At 40.0% G+C, this 23,347-nt stretch overlaps 1 long non-coding RNA gene across 1 annotated transcript in view; it reads right to left on the bottom strand.

Moving 5' to 3' along the window:
* LOC114551202 (uncharacterized) overlaps positions 1-21,185 on the bottom strand; it is a 97,255-nt gene extending 76,070 nt beyond the window's left edge. The window contains exon 1 of the long non-coding RNA XR_003691866.1: positions 20,711-21,185. This is a non-coding gene — a long non-coding RNA (uncharacterized LOC114551202). The remainder of the gene's footprint in view (positions 1-20,710) is intronic.
* Between the last annotated feature and the right edge of the window lie 2,162 nt (positions 21,186-23,347).

Below are 23,347 nucleotides of genomic sequence, written 5' to 3' on the forward strand. Positions count from 1 at the left end.
GGCAGAAAGTAAATGTGTGAAGAACGATTACTTGTAATATTTTCAAGTAGGCTATTGATGCCTCACGCACATTTTTTTTTACTCCATATCGTCCACGTTATCATGAAGATTAAATCCAGCAGTGTTATTTGCGCTTGTACTGAGTGATAACTGTTCCATAAACGCCTTGTAAAATCCAACTCAAATCTTTGATCAAAATCCGTTCTTAATATTTAATCGGCGCTGTCTCACCGTCACATTGTCTGCTACGGAGCGCAGGCGGAGAAGACGGCCGACTGCGTGGAATACAGGATAGCATCAAATACCCTATCATTAGATAACTGCAGAACACAGGGTAAATAACTAAATATCTGTCTTTAAAACTGTGCATATATCATCAAATGTCAAAGTCACGCAATAGTTGCACTTCAATGTCCTCGTTATCGGTCCAAACTTTAATACTGTTCATGACAAAAATTGCATTAAGAAACGTGTGTTTGCCTATTAGACTTTTGTCTTCAACTTGTACTTGGGGTGGGGGTTACCACTAGATGATGCTTTTGATATTGGCAAGGTGTTAACAATCACAAATTGTTGTAAACATATAAATACTGCGGTGACCCCTCTGCGTAATGCTGCATGATGGCATTGCTGGCCCTCCAGGAGGACTACGGCAACGGAAGAATCAGGAGGGAAAGAGACTTCAGGGACCATGACTATGACTGGCTAATATGCCAATTTAAATTCCCTAAAGCTGAGCTCTCGGATCTATGTACTGAATTGGGTCCAGGAAAGAGGGCAACATGCCGGAACCGTGCCACATCACGGTCCAAATACAGATCCTTGCCACTCTGGAGGAAACCGGCTGTTTCCAGAGGGAAATGTCAGACAGCTAAGTGTTTTATATAAAAATTATACATTATTAAGGCTTGTTTGGATATAATATATAGTTCTGTTAATTCTTATCATATAGGTCTGGTATATCACAGCTGTCCCAGAGTGCCGTAATGCCTGTCGTTTTGGGCAGTATTATTATTATAGGTAGTCTATAGATCAGGTTTCCCTACACTGTGCGAGAACAGACCAAAGTTATAATTCAATTTGCTGCAATTCCCAAGCATCTGAGAAATTGTTTGCTTTTTCCCTGCTAGTCGGCATGATTTGGCAAAATGAAAGAACTGCCAGGGTCATTAACGTACTGATCAGCATTCATGAGGTGCTTCGCATTGACTATTTATGGTTAAAAATGGGCGTGTACAGGGTGGGATGAGTGGCTGATCCACGTACGCACACTTGTGGGTAATCTGTGATTTATAAAGGGAACATTGCTTACAGGTGTGCCTACGCACGGTTTTATATATCTGAATTTGTTTTGCTGTACGTCATTTTTGGCTTATGGGCATACATACACTTTTAGTAAGGATCCTACGCACAGTTTTATAAATGAGACCCCTGGACTTTGATCTAGAGTAACCACCCAAAACCGGTGCCCTGATACTCCACAGCCCCAGGCACAGCTGTCATGAGCATTTAAGGCTGCACTGACCAGAGGTCATGATGCAAAATAGCATGAAAACAGCATCCTACTTTACTGTCTCATGCAGTGCTGATCCTGACCTCAAGGGCACCCTAAGGGGGGATGTGTTAATGGTGCCCCTCACTGCAACCAACAGCAGCTCTTTTTATTAGGAAGGAGGGAAAAAAGCCCCAAAAAAGAAAAAGAAAATAATAAATCTATAGCAACACAGGCAGTCCTTTTGAAGCTGTGATGCACAAGGAAAAACAAAACAAAAAAAATGAGTACATAACGTTGCTATTCTTAGACCATATATTATAGTAGGACTGATGTTTTATTCAACATTAAAATATAAAGTAATATAATAATATTTAAACTGTTCCGGACCCGTTCAATTTAAAAATGTACAGTCTATAAGCGCTAGAGCATGTTTGGAGTAGCTGTGTATTACACAATATGGCAGTATGAATTCAAGTCAATTCGAGTCAAATTTGAATTTGTCAGACTTGACAGCCCTAAAATACATTAGGAATGATCTTTTACAGCAAAAGTATAAATCTATGCTGTGTATGATAATGTCCCCTGATATTATTAAACAAGAGAATGTATCATGATATGCACTGTTTCCAGTTCATACACCTAGCTAAAATATGCAGTCTGAGAAAACAGTGCGACATAAATGCAACCTGTGGAAGGTTATGATGTTCAATTGATTCTATTTATGAAAACTTTGGAAGCCGGCTGTAGTTTGTGGCACTGTTGAATTGTGTTGTGTTATACTTGGGTTTTGATGGGGCTGCAATGTTTGGGGATAGGCTTGATCAACAGGCAGTAGCTATGTTAAAGGATAAAATAACATTACTGAGATTAAAAGTTTAGTTTGAGTGAGGTTTACCAACCCCCTAACAGAGCTGATGGGGAAAGCAGTGGCTTGTAGCTGCTTTCCAGGTCCTTTTTTTTTTTTTTTTTTGTGCCAACATTTGCACAGCCGCTAACATGAGCTACAATGAAAGACAGAGGGCCTGGAGAGCAACCTTTAGAAGTATCCGTTTCAAGACTGAAGATGTCATAATAGATCAACAGTGCTGTCACATTTCGACTGCTTTCCAAAAGTGCCACACAATTGGTTTCTCACAGTTGAGAACTATTGGTAAGGAACTATAGAGACCTGTGCCAATTTGCTTCAGAATTTACAAGTCATGAACTTCCATAAATCTGCCTACAAAAGCACAGAAAAAAAAAGCACTCTTTAACTATAGAACTTGTTGTTAAGCTTTCTTGAGTATCACAGTAGTCCAGTGATACTTGTCTGTACAGCGATGGGTACATTGCAAACAGGAACTACTGAAAGCTACTTCAGCATATTTTTTAATGGTGTCAATGTGCCAAAATGTAAACACATAAGGTAAAAATATGTTTTAGCCCACAGTAACCCCATGGCAACATTATACATCCTGCTTGCATCCTTTCCATGAAAATTATGGGAGCTGTAGTTCCAAAAAATTATGCATTCAATTCATCATTATCCCCAAAATTGAATTAGTCAACTGAATGGTCTTTATAAAAGAAGAACAGCCCATTTTAGATGGAGGTCAGGTTAACGTCTGCACCTTGTCCGATCATTTCATTTGCGTTTAGCAGTCTAGAAATAGTTTCCTCCCTGATTGCTTGTACCTGTTCCTGACTACCTTGCATTATGACGATTTATCGTGATCATCTGTTGCCGACAGTAAGCATGTCTAACCTTTATGTAAAACCTACTTTAACTATACCTGCTACATTCCTGGAGTCTGTTTTTTGGGTCCCAGTGCAGACAAGTGATTTCACAGTTTAGTGTAATGAAATTGTAATTTTATGGAAATGAAGGAAAGTTTTTTATTTTTTTTTTTTTTACACCTATGTATACGTCTGAACCAACTGTTTGACTTGTACAAGTACACCTTTAAAAACCATTCCTCACTGATTACAATAGTGTAATAATTTAGCTTAGCTGCCACATTTAATCTGTTTTTGTTGTTGCTTATAATAGGGTCTGTCTTCTATCCAAAAAAGTCAGCTTACAAGCAAGCTGTTAGTGGAGTGGTAATGTTTCCATAGGGAATGCCAAACTGAAGCTCACATTGATGGTGGCTCCACTATTGCCCAGAATTTTCTTTTGTGCATACGAAACCTCTACAGTGTCCCCATGGCAACACATTTTCAAAGGATACACTGTACATAAAGAGGAATCAGAAATAAAATAGGTAACAGTAAAGAAGATGAACTCCTGGAGTGCAGGATAGGAATCTAAAGTGCAAAATAATAAAACGTCAAGAGGGATGTATTTACCCGAGTAACGGAACACTTGGTTGATTCATTTTGTGAGCATTCAAACTTCACTTATGTGCTTTTCCCAAACGCACCGTATACGTTTATGTGTTGTTTGTCCCTGCTGTGTTTACTGTGAAACCATGTAGATAGTTCACTCGAGAAAATGTCTTTCAGCAGAACATTTTCATTCAGCATGCAACACAAACGTACTGTAGCAGCACAAGGTAAAAGTCTCCCTAACCACCACATCTTATTTAATTTCAAGTTTCATGTCAAGGCCACATATAATTATCGCAAACTTATCTCGTCATCGCCTCGCCACGCATGCCTTCAAAGCCCAGTCATAATGTATATATGCTTTTGATCCAATATCTCTTCCCCTTTATCATGGTGCAGTGGGATTATTGGGATCACTGTCTGTCGGAAGCAATCTGATGCCCCAGATAGATGCATGACCAGTCAAAACTCTGTTTTTCTGCTTGGTTAATCCGACAGCACCTTCTGAGGAGATCCAATTAAATCTCTCCTTCAAAGAATCTGTGACTGCTGGAGCATGGATGAGATGAGAAGGATGGGCGGGAGGAAGAGAGGGGTAGAGGGAGGGAGGAAAGGGGTCTCTTCTGTTTTAATCATTCCAGATCAGTGTCACACTATTTAACCAGCCCCTGCACCACAGACACAGAAGAATGTGCTTCGGGAGAACATTGGAGATTAAAAAGCTTGGGGTGTGTGTGTATGTATGTATGTGTGTGTGTGTGTGTGTGTGTGTGTGTGTGTGTGTGTGTGTGTGTGTGTGTGTGTGTGTGTGTGTGTGTGTGTGTGTGTGTGTGTGTGTGTGTGTGTGTGTGTGTGTGTGTGTGGAACACGAGCGCTGTGTGTAATGGATGTATGCAAGTTTACAGGGTTGAACTGATAAACACATCATATATCTGTTGATTAAAGGTGATAAGATGGATAACACCTTAGATCAGATTTACCAGCACCTTAATTACAGTGCTAAGCAAACATTTCATGGTGACATAATGTATTTAAAGGGCTGCTTGAACATCCACAATGTAGTTTTTAGAACACAATCTGTTTTATTCAGAGTATATTCATAATGCAATTACTGTATAAGTTTGAAGTGCACCCAATGATCTTGAAACTCTCTTGGGATATTTGTGTCATTTTCCTCTGCAAATTACTTGACTTCTGTAGCAGCAGATTACTGCTATTTTTATTCCGGGGAATACAAAAAAAAAAAAAATGTTTTGCTGAATTGGAAGAAAAAAAAATGTTTCCCAAACAAGAAACACACACACACACACACACACACACACACACACACACACACACACACACACACACACACACACACTCCCACTCACACACTCACTAAGTTTAATATATCAATATTAAAGTTTTTTTTTTACTTAGACATACTGTTGTGAAACAGTTTTATCAAGTCTGTGTCTAATTGTTTGGTGGTGGGATCCTGAGGGAGGAAAGCCTGTTGGGATGCAGGGTAAAGAGGATGGCAACCTCTTTGTAAAAACCCATGATTATATGGGTTTTCCATCTTTGAAAAACGTCAACGAGGAAGAAAACATTGAAACTGTCCATCATTAAAGCGTTCTCAACTTGTTTCCCTTCTTCATGGCATCCTTCACTCATCTTGTAGACAACATTCCGGAGTGAGTGGCCAATAATTATAATACGCACGACCGGTGTTTTTCTGCTAATTAATTTTGGGATAAGCAGGCAACCGTGCATGTTTTTGTTTTCCACTGTATTAAGCAGTGGTAGTGTTGGCAGTTTAAAGTGTGTCCTACTTTTCTAAGCCTGCCGGGATATATGGATGGACGGGTGGAAGTCTGATTGATTGGGAGCGAGGTGTGGAAGAGTGAATACGAGACTCAAACTTGCAGATGAGAGAGAGATGCAGATGGATAATTGCACATATTAAATGTGTAGTAGGGACCCTGTGTCAGTTGAACCTGTCAAAGCTGAGAATCCACTACAAAGTATCAAGCCTCTAAAGCACCAGAGGTGCTGACTCTCCCGTAATGGTGTTTAGACCCTCTCTGTCCTCTCCCTCATCCACACGTTTGTGTGGGGGGAAAAAAGCCTCTTAGGGCTGAAAACCGCTTTAATAGAAACTCCTCAAATTTTTTTTTTGCTAGAGTGTACACTGAACATTTTGCCACGGCCAACAAGATCCAGAACAACTGTAATGGTTTCCCATCACAGCGTGACAGCCGCTGTGAAAGACGCACTGTGACATCCTGCAGAGTGGATAGTCCACAGTGGAAGTGATCCCCCAACAAATCTCCAAATAACCTCTAATTGTCAGAGTGAAGTGTGTGCAATTGTCCCAGCAGTCCGTGGCTCGCTGAGCCCTCTATGTCTGCCTTTTTTAAATAATGACATGCACAATTACAGTACCGTTTCAGATGTCTCACTAAGTCTAGAATGCTTATGAGAAAAGACTGAAATGCTTTCTGCTTTTTAACCGTAGACTGAGAACTCTATTGGGTAATATAGCTACTTCATTTTTGATTAGTATTGTATGTGTTTATGTTAGATTCTGTGATACAGACAGCCTTAAATTACAGGGCTGCTAAATGATGATTCTTAGTCTTATATTTGTAGTTTTGGCCATCATTCCTGTTAGTGATAACAAACACATGAAGCATGTTCAGGCTTCAACTGTGCTTGAACGATCTTGTGTGGGGCGGTGTGGACATTTTTAAGCTCTCCCCTTCTCGCGCGAGCTTAGCCAAAAAACATTAACCCTTGAGGATTTCACATAACATTTGGCCTGGGAGATGCAGGGTATTTGTGTTAAACAGAAGTGACTAAGACATACTTGCACAGCAGCCATGCACCAGCACTATTCCTCTGTTTGTCTCCCAAACTTTCACACCAGAAATCTTATGAAAATATACAAACACAGTTTTGTCGCCGCATGAAAGGACATCTTTGTTACAAGACAACACAGTGATGCAACTTTTTTTTCCCCTCCTCCCCAAACAGCAATCCCTGCCTCTGTGAGGCTCTCCCTCCTCGGCTGCAAAATGACAGCACATTTGCATGACGAAAAAAGAAAAACACGGGTCTCTTTGATATGCCCCTGCTCTTCATGCCTTCCCCTTAGTTCTTCTTGCAGGCCCTGCTCACTGGGGACAAATAATTGTCGGGAATCGTGCTCCCTCTGCCATCTCGTTCCTCTGCATGGCAGTAATGATGGTAAGCCTTTTGAGGTGCAGCAGGGCCAGGGAACTAATTACGCATTCTTTAGCTGGCTCCAGAAGAGGGAAGGCAGGAGGACCACACGGCTGCACTTTGTTAGGTAATAACACAGAAATTAGCCATTTACAGTGGGTTTATTTAGTTTGAGATCTTTCCCTGGGTGAATTTCGGGGATTCTTTTGTGAACAAATTTGTCAGGGTCGATGGAACCAACTAATACAAAATTGTTTAATTACAAAGGCTGCAAAATGAGGAGAGGATTTTTTTGTCACGCAATAGGGTTTGAGGCCTCTCTCCATTTTAAGCTAGATAATCCTCTAAATCAAGTCAAACTTGTAGCCTGGTCCTGCTTCTCAAAGGAAGAGAATCAATTACTAACGCAAAACCATAATCAGGGTTTCTCAAAAATCTTTGGAACAAATGGGTCAACATGTTGTGTTGCATGAATAATGGTGCACTCCTTTGCACTTTATGCATTCCATCCTCACTCCCCTGCTCGCTCTCTTCTTCTTCTTCTCCTCCTCTCCCCCATTCAATCACTTTCTCTCTCCTCATGCACTCGCCGATGAATGCCTCAGCTGCAAATTTCCATCAGACTTGTGAAATGAGTGCCAAAAACAAAGGCTGCAGCTGTGTTTTTAACCAAGGGAAGCCTTTTGTCTTTGGGACGACTTGCGGTGCTGCTGCCTCCCCCTCCGTTGTCTCCTCCAAGTCACAGCAGCCCGGCTCCTTATGCTGAAAGATTAATCTCCTCGTGAGACATGGAGTCTGCATGTTCCATTCCGCCGCTTACATTTTTTACCTAGGCTTATTATACCCGTGAAAAGGCCCGTGGCTGCACACAAACCCATGTACAGGAAATATTGATTACCCTACAAGGCAGCAGCAGGGACATTAAAACAAATGGCGGTGGGTGGGACAAAAAATAGGGTCAAGTTCTCTTAAAATATCAGAACGGAGAGTGGTGTCAAGCACAAGCAGTCTTTTTCTTACAATGCAGAAGATTCAGGGAGCTGGTGGTGTGTGCTTTGTGAGTCAATGTGCAAACAGCCCTTGATGATGAAGCCCCATCTGTCTGCAATAATCTCAGAAAGTGCAGTGTTCTACTTAAATCCGCAAGCGTGTCTCATGAAATTCCGTGTGATCCTCTGCAGCAGGTGGGACGCAAGGTCAGGATCACTGTCAGTTCTCAGAGAAAAGACACGTGTTGCCTATGGTACTGCAATTATCCACAAATCCAAAGCAACGTAGCCAAGAAGTTGCTTTTACTTTAAAATGTTGCTGGAACTCTGCAGGCCGAAGCTTCTCTTTTCGGAAGATGATAAAATAAATGCCCCTGAAGCAATACACACAACCAAATGCAGGTAGCCAAAATTGTTCACAGGGGGGATTTGTATCTTGCAATATTTCAAATTCTTCTCAAAGTCAACAGTCTCACAGACAACAACAGGAGAAGAAGAAATAAGTGAGAATAAGCTTGACCTATTACTGATTAAATGGTGGGAAGCGTTGCAGCTTAACAATGCTCTACCAAGCGTGTATGTATTTAGAATAACCTTCTCCACATTTTAATACCCAATTCAGTGCAACCTACATTCAACAAGTTCATCACAGCAAACCAGTAATTTGATTCTTTTAGAATGAAAATGGTTCCTCTGGGTGACTATTTGAACCATTTTAAACCCCAAGATCCACTCGACTTGAATTTGTTAAAGTAGTTTCAAGGTAAGGTAGACAGGAAAAATATCTTCAGGGGCATTTAATGTTTTCAGTCCAAAGGGAGCTCTCAATTTGTTAAGGAATTCTTGAATAATTGAACATTGAAATTAATTTGATTAGAGATACAGCCACTAAGCCAACCATGAAGAAGCAAACCCAAATGCACAGAAAGTCGTTTTTTATCGTGATCGTGTGAATCAATGGAACCATCAATGGATATCAATCACACGTAGTCAATGTCAGTGATATGAATCCCTGCAGTTCCTTTTTCCTAATCAACATATTGCAGAATGTGCGGCCTTGCTGTGGGGAAGGTGGCGGAGGGGACAGCAAGGCTTTGAGCGGAGGCGGAAAAGAAGTGAAAGATCTTCAAAGCATCTGCTTTACAAGTCTGATGTATTCTCACTAGCTGTGTTAAAATCCTTTGTGTCTCATTAGGCTGCGATTTTGGGACGGTGCCTTTGTGCACTGGACAAATTCTGTTTGAAATGCAAGGGGGAAGAGAGAGATCTCTGCTGTCGGCAAACCCGTGGGCTCAGGCTTTGTTGGTGAAAAGAGGAGGGTCACTTGTCTCAACCAATACATGGCTGATTTAATCTTCCTTTTTATCAAGAGAAGAAATATTCATAATGGCAATTTAGGTGGAACACAAATGCCTATTTGTGTCTGCAAACCAAAATGTGCATTGTATATAATTGCTAAAATGAGATATGATTGAGAGACCACATATTAATTGTCATATTGCTGTTGTTGTTGATTAAAACCTCATTAAAAGCGACATGTTAATATTTGAGTACATACAGCATGTGTAGTTTAATAAAATGAAATGAATGGGAGATGCATACATTGGTGTAAACAGTGATTGTCATATAAACAAATGGCAATCAATGATTAATAAAGGCCCACATCCCTGTTCCCGTGTGAGAGGGATGTGTAAGCATAAAGTTGCATTCAGCCAACCAACCAGCTCTATCAGCACAGAGCTATCAGGAATATCTGTATCTGCCCTCTACTGGGAATTGACTTGGAGCCATATGATAATGAGACTATAGTTCAAACCACCATGCAAAACACAACTACCAGAAGAAGTCATCATAAGTTCACTTTTTTTTCTTCAGGAGAAGTCTGTGTAATTGCCCATTAACTAAAGCTTCTAGCAGTGTCAGCAGGAGTAGTTGAGCGTGAGGAAATATTGTTTGGTTACAGTGTTAAAATTAAAGGGGAATCTTCAAGGTTGAAGAAAGAGAAAATTAAAGAAAGATTAGGTCAGCAGTTTTTAATGTCGGTGAAGAAGAACGGGTAAACGGCAATGAGCAGTTGAGCAGCATGTACACAATGTTTAGAAAAAGTTGACTTAAGACCTCTAACTCCTGTAAGATAGATGTTTACATAATGAGAGAAGAGGCGTGTGGCTACATTTTAAGGTATTATACCTTATAACTAAAAGAGTTAAAACTGTGGGATTCAAAATAAAATTTGGATCAAAAGAAAACACTGCTTTTTGACATAATTACTCCAGAAGTGTAAAAGATACCCTAACTCCTAATAAAGTACAACCAGTTCCCGAGCGTTTTAAAAGTTCAGAGTCTGTAGTTCAACGTATGTCAGAGCAGCTGTCTTTCAAAGTTGAGTAGGTTTGAACTAAGTTGAATCATTTCACCTAAAGTTATAAAATCGTGATTTTCTAAAATCCATATGAAATAAATCACTGGAATGTGCTTGTACTACGTACACCCTTACTTTTATTATTTTAATGATGTTTAAGTAGCATAAAGCGTGCAGGACTAGTTACATCCCAAAAAAAGCCTACGGAACAGAAGAACAATAGAGGGCTGGCCTTTGCCAGCAACAATTCTACCATAACTGGCCTTTAATAGCACTGTGAGGTCTGTGGTCATGTGATTAGACCAGAAATCCTGGGTCACTAAATGTGCCCTGCTTAGCCTTACAGGCAAATCATTGATTGTGTGTTAACCGCCATTTTTTTCCTTTAACCAACACGTTAAGTGGTTTAGAAGGGATGTATTGTGCTGAAACAGGAGAGAATTGAGGCTCCAATTAGGTTGGGAAGACTTGCGTAAAACACTGTGAACCTGCCCTTTACAACATCTAACTGCTCTTTCAGCTCTTGTCTTCTCTAATTGCACTAAGGCTGGCTGTTCATTTATTCACATTCAATAATAAGGGTTATAATTGAGCTCAAAAGGAGGACTCTGTGAGGTTCACTCCCAAAAAGTATTTCTTCTCTGGTTCTTCGTAATCACGGTGTCTTACCACAGCCTGACTGGGAGTACTGATTTGCAGTTATTCTGGGTATGAACACATTCCTCACTAAACTTAATGATGTACAATCTGCCTGATCTTTATGAGCAATTTGGGTTGTGTTTCATGAAAAGAGCGAACATGTCCATTCATATGTTTCTTTAAATTGCATCAGGCAGTCTCTTTGTGGGTCAAGATTTTGTGCAGGGCCTGCCTGAGTAAAACAAATGATTAAGTCTGAGATAGACGTGAAGCATCATCATTATCACCATCCTTCCAAATTCAACAGCTGAAAGAAAAACAGACAAACTAGACAGTCTAGTTTGAAGGTATTTAAAGCCAAAGGGAACTGCTCACTCAATGGTACAGGATTACATTTTATTCTGGAATTTGGACAGAAATCTCGATGTAAATGATCAACATGTTAAGCTTTCCAATATGAACTGTTTAAAGGCCTTGATTTAAAGATTAAAACTTTGATTGCAATAGATCTCACCATGCTCACTGGCCTCGCATCATCTTTCAGGAACCGCGATTATGGACTAACGTGGCACACACATTCTGATGTCAGGTGTTTTTCTCTCCATCTGCAGTGTTTTTTTACAAATATTTGGCTAGTGATTTCCCTAATTTGACTTTTATTTAATGAGCTCTGTTCAATTGGAGGCCTGCTTCAGCTTCGCGCCTTAGCCCTCTGAAGACTTCGGCCCAGTATCTACACTAACTGCAAAGACTTATTTCATCCGCCTTTTTTATTGCTCCGTGGAGATCCATGTAGCAATAAGGAAGTCAAGTTGTTACAAAAATCCTCTTAACGCATGAAAACTCATGCAACCTTGACTGATATTTGCACTAATATATGCTTTATTCCACCAGCAATTGAGGGGGTATCTGAAATATTGATGAACTAGAAAAGGAAGCACAAAATGAAATCTACTTGAGGTTATGAATCAAAGCTCCGTAGAAGCCGTAGAGCCGTAGCGCAGACAGCTCAGATGACCCCCACCCTCACTCAGCAAATGCACATTCACCAAGTGTGCGTGAGCACTGTGTTCACTAATGCAAACCACAATTGTACCGTAAGCAGACCGGTGTCTGCAAGCAATTGCTGTGGGATCCTCAAACAACTGTGAGACGCTGACAATGAGGAATACAAATGACGGGCAGGATTGGGGAAAAAATAAATCACACCGGAAGATGTTGCACGATCCGCTCGACTTGTGCAAAATGCTTACAGATCTTTGCTGAGGGCGTTTGCGGGGAGAGTTTATCAAACTTACACTCAGTGCTCACAGCCATCCCTCTGTTCAGGAACATTTTTCTCAGCTGTCAGTTTACTGACTGATGTAAATTAGGCAGAAAATGCTGGAGCACTCCCTAATAGTTCTCTTAAAAACACAGATTTCCTCCAAAGTGACAAAGAATACCATTGTGGATGAAAACGGTTATGTTAACATTAGCATAATGCCACTGCGTTTAGTGTGCAAATTGCAATGAACAAAGCATTCCTTTCGACGCCAGTTTGTTTATCTGATGGATGAGTGAATTTTTCAAGGGCAATGTCCTGTGTATGTGTGTGACATGTCAATGATCTTCTCAATCCAACCAAAGAATATATACCCTAGATTATTTGCCCATTTTCAGAGCTGTGCATAAACAAGTCTTTTTCTCAGCTTTGATTTATCTTTGATGTGCTAAGTTCATTAGCGGCAATCACTGAGGCTTGTCAGAACCGCGCTAAAGTGATTTTGTTAATGACTCTGGAGATGGATCATCCTGATGTATGTAGGCGTCTCGCAAGGAAAACAGAATAATGTGGCTGCACTTGAAACCTCAGCTTCTATAGGCTCATCGAATGCTCACTCCGAATAGTCAATACCTTCTCATTAGCAAGGGAAACATCAGGGGAAAAAAAGTTGTCAAAAGTACAGCGCTGCACTCGCCGCCTCGGTTGTAAAGGTTGAATTGCTAAAACGCAAAGAGCTGCACCTAATAACATCAGTACACAGAGAGAAGAGGGAGAGAATTCTTGGAATATGTTCAAAGCCTCTTTAATGTGCAGAGGTATCAGAATAGGATACAGGGCCAGCAAATATATACCGGTAGTTGTTCTCTACAGAAGTTTTAATTTCGTCGTTATGTTGTATTTTTACTCTCATTAAATCAGTTTGGAATTACTGCAATTTTGGAGAAGTATTTCATCTATTTTCTATAATTCAAAATCTAAATTTGTTCTTTTAAGCACTTGCATACATATCAACAATTGCTGGTATTGTTTTTTTTTATGAGACCCATTTAAACGTGACTAGAATAGATCTGTCTAAATACATAATGCACTTGAATGTATCCCATATGCCATGTTGCGTGACTTCTGTGCTGAATGGTATTACCCATGTGGAATTAATAGACTGGCAACATGAATCGTGCTGTTATTGATTTTAAATGACACAAAAAAATAAGCATCTTACACTTGACGTACGCTGAAATGTTATCATGTTAGCCATAAAGGCCCCAGCAGACAGACAACGCCCACAAGGATCTTGCAGTAGAGAATCTTGCCTTTCCAGAGCCCTCGTACACACACCCAACTGGCTCCCACGGGCTCGACTACACCAGCATAACCATTAGGCTGCTGCATTGATCTCCACTCTTCATATAATGGGGCAGCAAAATAGACACAATGCAAGCAGCTCGCCTAAGAAGCTTAGTTCTGCTGCAGCCAGTGTTGATGCAATTAATGTATTATTTAGGAGAATCAGTGATTAGAACATGCACAATTCGACTTTTAGTGTGCCACAATATGGGATGCTGTCATTTCCCCTGACAACCGGCGTGACGGCAGATTACACAGGGAAGGAAATAATTGTGAAAACACACACAGCAGCACATTCTAAATGTGTTTCCGTCTAATAATTCCCCATGGAAAAGACAGCAATTCAGGGCTAAATTACATAAATCCAGAAATGCATACATTTTTTCAATGTAGTTGTGATGTCTGTGATCTAAAAAAAAAAAAAAAAAAAAAAAAAAAAAAAAAAAAAAAACTCAGTGTTTTGATTGCAAGTCATGTATCGTGGTGTGTTTAACAATAAAAACTTTGATTACAAAAAAGAGGAAAGGGGCAGGGTATTGATTTTAACACTGCAGAGTTTATCAACTGTTTAATTTTCACTACAGGCCTGTGAAAGGCTCCTTGTTAAGATATTGATCCCAACTTGGCAAAGATGAAAGCATTTATGACAATCTACCGGTTCTTAGCAATACCTCGTAAAGTTATTGTGAAAAGGTGTTGGGCAAATTGCAGGCAATTTTATATACTATTATATCCTATATTATTAAGTTGTTCCACAATACAAAACAATCATCATTAATCTAACCCAATATCCTTGTACACATTCCTTAGTCTACCAAATTTACAAAAATGACCATGAATGTCTATAAATGTGACAAGCAACAGCTTTTTCCTGCTGGTTTTTAGCTGCTACACTTGTTCAACATATCTTCATACTAGGGCTGCCACCTCTTAGTCGATTAGTCGACTAATCGGTCGTTTTGGTCTTAGTCGACTAAGATTTCTTTAGTCGATTAGTCATTTTTTATGCTTATTCATGCTTAATTACTTATTTCCAAGAAACTTCGGAGCACATTTATGGTAAACACAAGATTTAAAGTGGTGCTTTTGCAGGATTAATTGTGGAGAAACTCAGTTTTACAGATGGTTATTTAACTACATTTATATTGTGCTTTTCTAGTCTTAACCACCTCTCAAAGTGCACAGCTCTGTTAGTCGACTAAGAATTTCTTTAGTCGAGGACAGCCCTACTTCATACAATGGTTTGTATGCACAAATTTGTGTGCCTTGACCTACAAATATCCAGCAACACGCAATCAGTGCGCCTGTGCAAGCCCCTGCAGAGGAGAACAAGAATACTTTGGTTAGGTTTAGGAAAGGATTGTTTGGATGGTTTGGGTTGAAATGACTTTTCCTTAGAGGCAGCCCTACACGTCGTGGATTATGTGGGTTATATTCAGATTAAGTAGTGAATTACGTTTCGTACTTACAGTAAATGAGAACAGCCTGACTGGATAGACATGACCACGAGCCAAATGTAGCCACAGCTAAACAGATCTAAATGAGTTACACTGCACTAAGTTTTGACTGTTGATATTTGGCAACTCTTTATTTGGGAGGAAGTGCTGAGGGAGTTATAACCAAGCTTGAAACGGTCTTCAGAGACAAACTAAGTTAGGTTTTACCCTTTTGAATGTCATCTTTATCATAACAGCCCAGATTTATTATGGGATTATCATAATTAATATTAAGAAAAACTCAGAAATCTCCTAAATGTGTTGAGCTGAGTAAATATACATTGACTGTGAAGGCCATAGAAAATGATTCACATGAATTTCATACTACCCCCCGCCGCCCCAGTGAACCTTTGTGCCCTGTAAGAAAGTCTGCATTTGTTATGTTTCTCCACATTTATGTATTTATGTATTTTCCCAGCCTTCTGTCATTGCATGGATGTGATTGCAAACATGAAAGTTCAATCTTCAGTCCCAGCAGAATACCAGTGTTCTGTTAGTCAACATGTCAAAAAAAAGTGCAATACATCCTTGTATAAAGCTACTGTAATAAGAGACTTTGAGAGGCAGGAGGTTAAATTTAAGGAGGAGAGTTTTTGTCTAAATTGTCTGAATTCTTCCTTGACTGTTCTTTGATTATTTTTCTCATCTCATATATGTGTGCTATAAAGACAAAAACAGAATGGACATACATATGTGAGAGAGAAGCACTGACAGCTGGGTATATATTTCCATCTACATCCTTCAGACATGAGATAATTCCTTTGAACAGTAAACGTTCGCACATTCCCATCAAATTAAAACCAAGCATCATTAAAAGCAACTGAGACGTCTCAAACACATACTCACCTGTCTTGGAGAAAGAACACCTGTCAGAGACGGAACACACTCTAGTTGGAGATGTCTGAATGGTGACAGTCTAATTCAATTGCAGTTGAGCCCAAAGGCAACATGGTAGCCTGGAACGTAATTTGTAATCAGCTGCACAACAGCAACTCAATAGCGTATGATTAGAGCCCTTCACTTAAATGTGTTCAACTCCACGTTGAATCCATCAATCAGTATGACACGTTGGCCTATGTTTTTCCTTTTCACATTGCCTTAAACATGTAAAATCAGGTGAGCTTTATGAATCAGGTTTTTAGCAGCCATTCATTATTAAGGCTTCAATTCTCTAAATAGATATTATCTGATGTATTGAGCATATTCCGATACTTTGTCTGGACAAAGAACTGCCACATACAGAGTGGCAGGTCTACAGGCTCACCAGAGGGATGTTGACAAAAATGTAATGTGTTCTTCTCTTGCCACCTTGTTTGCATTGGCAGTGGATGTAATAAGAATCGATGCTGAGATTCAGCCCAGGCTTCAGTTAAGTTTACCTTGCCCGTTTGCAACGCTCTCACCTCAAGCTTATTGCCTTTTTCTTATTCATAGACTTTATGGACCTTTTTCACAGCAGACATGTTGACTTGTCATAGTAGGAAAAGCACAACTGAAATTGGTAACCTTAAACGATGGCTCAATTCCATCACGTGTACCAGTAAGCTATTTCAGTGAGTCAGAAAGTACAATACCAGGGTCGATCCTAAGTGGAATGCAACCATAATTAATGGTTTTGAATACACCAGTGCTTTTCCTACTATGACATGTCAAGATGTCTGCCGTGAAAAAGGTCTATTGAGCTCAGCTGAATGATCCAGGGTGTCTTTTTTTAGAAAATGGATGGCATTTAATAAGAATGAACACATGTTGCATTCAAATGTAGCTCAGGAAATTTTCACATGACAGAGAAACATCACTCTCTGACTACTTCCCAAAAAGAGAACTAATGAAAGTTTCAAGGATCAAGATGAAGGTAAAAAAAAGTATCTTTGCCTCTCTTGCCCTGGAGCCTCTTCTCTTTGTATGCTAACAAATGCACAGCCTCGGGGCCTGAATTACACTGGAGAAACATTTTGTGGAATACTTAACTAGTCACATTTATTGCTACCTGACACACTTCAGCCTACACTTACAGTCGGCAAGGTTGGTTTTTCTGCCACCAGTGAGCATACTTCTGCTAGGAGGCCAGAAGGAAGCCATGTGTCATCTTATTGTACAGTATATGGCTTGTACTGGCTTAAATGGAAGAAACAGCTCTCTCTGGCAGAATAAGTCAAGTTATTTATTTCTGCAGCACATTTAAAACAAAGTGAGCTGACCCAAGTGCTTTACCATAGGCAGAATAATAGGTCAACAGCATACAACACAATATTAAATGCCATACACATGATCAAGATAAAGATCAATGAACTAATACAAAAATCAGTAAGACCAACTGGTAGTGGCAACTTAAGTGGTTTCAAAAGCCATGGAAAAGAAGTAGGCCTGGAGCTGCGCTTGAGTCGGCCCTTAGCTTTTGCCGAGCCCGAGAAACGACCAGAAGCGACTGGTCAGAAAGGGGTAAATAAAGAGTCAGATGGAGCAAATCCATAAAGTGCTTTATAGACGAATAGTAAAGTTCTGAAATTAACTCTAAAACTAATAAATAATGGTTTTGGCTATGTGACCTTATATGGTAATATTGGTCAGTCAGTTATCCACTTTAGTTCAGACTGAAATACCTCAACAGCTATAGGATGGCTTGTCATCACATTTCCTATTGAGAAGTCACTAAAAAGATTGCCCACCATTTCATATATTTGTATTTTTTTAACATTATTATCATAATTAATTGCAGAAACACCTGCGTGACTGAAAAGTCAGACCGCAATACAGTTCTGGATCAGGGCTACCTGGCACACTCCCCTGCATGTTTAGTGGAAAAATGCTTCTGGAAACAGCAACTATCACCTTGCAGATAAAATGGGTAGCAGTCACATTAAACTCCATGAAAATAAATGAATCATCGACCTCTTTTGAAATTGTCTTTGCTCCAGGCCACCCTTTATTTGAGGTTCGGAAAGACACTTTGTTGTCAGGAGCACCATGGTAAATCAGAGTGCTGTTGGTTTATGTTGACAAGTTGTGCACTTTTGGCACAGTTTATTTGCTTTGTTAAATGTGAAATAAAAAGGCAATTGTTATACTACAATTGTGCAGCCCCCCTAAAAATAGAACTACTATAATAAAAAAATATAAAATGTGTTATTATTCAAATAATAACACAATTATGAAAGTAATGGGTGGGCCAACTTGAGCAACACATTGTAAACATGTCTAAGGCTTTTGGAAATTGTGGGTCAGATCTAATTCTAGGTTGGTGGTTTGAGACCTTTGCCTTAAAGAAACAGTTAATTCCAAAATGACAAGTAGCTCTTTTAAGCAAGTTCTGCTTAACCTTCTCCATGACAACATGCAATAAGTTCCTGGTTTTCTGTGTTTTGTATCTAAAGGTCTTAATTTTTACCTCCTTTTATTTCCTTGATTTTTCCTTATCAAGCCTCTTTATCCAACAATGAGCCTTTGCTGTTACATACTAGTGCATTAGCATGCTTTTGAAAGTTGGAAATATAACCTGGATCGAACAAAAGGAAATTAAAAATGAAGCTCTACTATCTGACTGCACTCACATTATCATTTTCCCTCTAGACACTCTCTAGAGACAGTGCCCCAAGTAACTGCCCTCTAATGTGGCCAAAAAAAACAACATTAAAAAAACATGAGGGCATTTTACATCCAGATCACTTTATTAAGAAAACCTACAATTTAGAGCTCACACCCATTCTGTTGGACTGCTTTGATCACAATTTTAAATCCAATAAATTTCATTTTTCATTAGTGTCCAAATACCTAATCCCTAATAAGAACTTGGTTTTATGCTTGCATAATTATAATTTAAACAGTTTATACTAAAGTTTCATTTTCCTGCTCTGAAATGGCAGAAATAGATCATTTATATTAATTATTTATCATTCAGCCTGGAATTTAGTTCAAAACACTCCAAGCTTTGCCAGTTGAGGTTGTCAAGTATTTTTTTTATATGAAATGAAAAATTGTACTTTCATAAATATGAAAACTGTATTGATGGCAATTAGGCCTCACTTGGGAAGAGAGATCCAATCAAATCCCTCATAAAGAGATGACATCACAATCTGGAACCATAAGTAAATTCTTAGCAGTATTTCTCATATGCGGGACGGATGGAGTGGCAGACTTGCTGTTTGTTAATGCCGGGTGTCATTTGCTTGGAGTGTTCAGACACACTGTTGGCAGTCTATCCGAAAAGTGGGAGCTGCAGAGCTTAAACTCACATTGTGAAAATAGGTGTTGAGATTAATTTTAATTGAAATTTTAAATCTTCTACTTTCGAATAGACACTTTATATCACTGAATGGTCAATTGAAGTGAACACCCCCGCTATTTTTACTTTGGGCCAAACTACAGATTTGGTCGGGAGTAGGATATCACATAAAAGACAACAGTTGTGACATCAATGAAGTAATAGGCAAATAATAAAAATGCATTACCAACCTTCTATTAGGAAAAATCATCTCACAGTCATTAGCTATGTTTCCATCCACTTGTTAATCGAATTATCTGAAGTTCACTAAAACCATTCATGCGAATATAGCCGGTGAAAGTGTGTTTCCATCCAATGTCTTCAAAGTGATTAAAAATATGTGTGTAATGAAGTTGCATGCTGTTTTGCAATCAAATTGGTATATTGAATTGATTTGAAACATGTTAAGGCGTTTCCATTCATTTTCGCACTAAATCGCACAACATTCAAGCAAACATTTGTTAACAAAGTTTGCTAGCCAAAATGGATCACGGAGTCTACCTACAAATTATTAATATTGCACTGTAATAGTGCTTGTGTGCAGCTGATAGCAACATATCAAGCGATAATAACACAACGCTATCAAAACATCGCTATGACGATGCAGGTGCACATGAATGCCAGACAACTATTATTGCTATATATTAGCGGTTATATTCAGCTTGCAAATTAATTAAAAAAATTCTCTCATCTCCTCTTTCGTCCACTTATATCTGTTTTTGTTGACACCCACCATGTCTGCAAAGTGCGGAAATACGTGGCGGAAATGAATAAAACTTCTTCTTCTTTGTTTTATGGCTGATTGCAAGGTAAAATTACCTAAAACGTAATCGCAGTTCATTATTTATTTGGCAAATAACGTTTCCATCAGCATTTATTGCATAAGCTGTTTACCGATTAGGGGAAAAATCCGATGAGATCAACCGTACAAACGATCGATATTCATGAAATGTAATCAAATTCTACTGTTTACATCAGTGGCGTAACGAGCCAACACCGGGCCCCTAAGCAGGATTATCAAGGAGGGCCCCCTACTACAGCACGTGATGACACAATGTCCACGAGCAGGCTACAATGACTAGGACAGGATAGGATCATAGAGACACAGCATATAAGAGATGAGATGACCAACAAAATCAGAAATAGCCTATGCGCACCACAACAAAAACAAAACACTGGTGAATGCGCACCATAACACATGAAAAAACACTGCTGGTGACGGCGCACCATAACACATTAAAAAACACTGCTGGTGACATCATACTATAAGACATTGTTACTCACTGCTTTGACTACACACACATAGGCCTAGGTCTAAATACATAAAAAAGATGCTCACTTACATTATAGCGGCATTTTCTGGGCTTTCCTCTGTGCAAAGTTGTGGATTAAATCCTCAAGATCCAGATGGCGTGCACGGGCACTCTCAATTGACAGTATGGCAAGTCCAGAGAGACGACTCTGTCCCTTTGAGCTCCTGAGATCAGTTCCAGTTTTGAAAAAGAAGGCTCTGCAGAGGCCACTGTCACTGGGATGGTCAGAAAAAGCATGAAAACAGTGCAAACCTCCCCGAAACTCGCAGTGATGCAGCTGTTCTCGACGATCAGCATCTTCGTCAGCTGTTGCACTGTTTTCATTTGAGAGATACGGTCTTTCAAGCTTGCACGGAATGGTAACCATTGCATTGGGAAATCAGTTGTAATATCATCACTGTAAATCTCCACCAGCCTGTTTACTTGCAAAAACAGTTCATCATCTGTTGCAGTGCAAAGGGTCTCGGGCAGTAGAACCTTGAAATTGTCAACTGAGAGATGACAATATCAAGGCAGGCATTAAACACATGGACGCGAAAGTAAGACTCAGCATCTGCTAAACGTTCATCTTGACACAGCTCGTCAAAATGCACTTTCACTTTTCTCAGCCGAGTGTTCTCAAATGCCTTGCTCACTCCCCACTCTGAAAGGCCCTTCGTTGTTTGTTTGGCATCTTCAAAATGTTGTCGGAACACCGTTAGGTCTCTGATGGCGCTGTCCAGTAGCTGGACTGCTGTAGCGAGATCCATGTCTTTGGACTGTAGAAGTTTTGATATCACATTAGTTCGCCCCAGGATTTTGCTTTGGAGGACAACAAGACAAACAAATGAGAATTTCTCCATTGCCTGTTTCAACGATGCAGCCTCGTCCCGTTCATCTTCCTTTCTGCTTGTCAGTGAAAGTTTTGCCAATGCCTTCATCACATCATTGTACCGATATCTCAGAGCGGTTACTGCTTTGTAACGTGAGGACCATATAGTCGGGCATAACTTTTTCAGTGTTATGTTGGAGTCATTGTTTGTCATCACTGTGTGTTTTATTTGAGAGCATTGCCCCTCTCTTTATGCTGTGCCCAAAGAACACATAAATGCGCTCAACAATGTCAAAGAACTGCCTTACTTCTTGTATTTTCACCGCATCATTAAGGATGAGATTCAAACTGTGTGGGGCACAGCGTACATACACGGCAGTTGGCTCCTTGGCAGCTATCCTTGCTTGGACTCCACTGTATATGCCGCGCATATCTGCGGCACCGTCGTACCCTTGCCCTCTGCACTTGGAAAGGTCTAAGCCGTTGTCCACAGACGCAACAATCTCCCTAGTAAGCTCACTGGCCGATGAGTCCTTAACTTCACGAAATCCAGTGAAGGACTCTTTGATCGTAACATCAGTGGCGACACCAACAGCATGTTCTATGTTTTCCCTATGTCCTCTAAAGGGAATGTTGTTCATAGCTAAAGTGAGCTTAACATTAATCACACGGTGTAGTATCGGTCTCCAAAAGCTGGCCTCATGAAGTATGTCCCTCTCCATATCCTTATCCATAGTTCCATTCTGACGCCAATGGTCACATGTCACACATGCAGCTTTATGTAGAGTGGATGACTCATGTTGTTGAATTTTCTTTGATAAATTACGCCAGGTATTTGTTTTCCACGTTGACTTGGCAAAAAGCCAACAGGGCTGGCAGTAGGCTACATCTAGCGTCGGGGAGTTGCACAGCCATGTCCTCGGTATCTCCAAACCAGACTTAGTTTTGTAAATATTAATAATATACCGTAGTAAAGGAGCGGTTATCCTGTGCGGGATCCCGTGGGAAAGGGCCAGTAGGTTGGCAGGACCCCGTAGATAATATATAGCTAACGTTTGGCATTTGAGTCTAGACACTCAGGATAATGACCCATGTCGGTTGGATACTCATGCAAAGAGGATATATATTAGCAGTGATGGGCATAGGATCTACCTCGTTCTCCTCAATGCTGTCGTTGGATGACCCGCTGGTGTTCGCACAGGCCACCAAGCTGGAAGCGGGTGCTTCTACATCGATGCTGATTGATCCACTGGTGCTAGCATTAGCCAGGGAGCTGCAGCTGCTAACTGCCAACGGTCGCTGCAGGTGCTTCACTCTCTTCACTCTCCCCCTCCTGTGCTATCTTTTTAAAGAAGCTTCCTACTTTTGGTAATTTTACTCCTTGCTTTCTCCAATTCCTCTTTTCGTTGTCGCTTTTGAAAGCCACTTTTGTGTTTTGTAATTTGACGACGACTGCATATCGACACTGTCTGTCCCACGTTCAATGTGTTTACTGTTTTGCTCGCAAACACGCACGTTCACTTCCCATATCCCACAATCCCCGTCACAATTCTAAACAAATAACATCAAAATCTATCATTTTTCGTCACATGTATTTAATGATCAGTAAAATATGTTGTTGCGAATTTATTTGAATAAATAATATTATTTATTCAAATAAATTCGCTTAATTACTTTATATATATATATATTTATGTAGTCGGATGACATTCTTAAAGAGGGACACACCATTGAGCAGGAACCTAGCTGTTACAGTCAAAGTGAAATGGCCCGGTCGCGTGTAATGAATAAGCGATAGGGGCCCCCGGCTGTCAATCAATATCTTCCAGTCGGGCGGGCCCCTGATTGGTCCGGTA

The sequence above is a fragment of the Perca flavescens genome, chromosome 24 (genome assembly GCF_004354835.1).
Source record: "Perca flavescens isolate YP-PL-M2 chromosome 24, PFLA_1.0, whole genome shotgun sequence".
NCBI classification, from domain to species: Eukaryota; Metazoa; Chordata; class Actinopteri; order Perciformes; family Percidae; genus Perca; species Perca flavescens.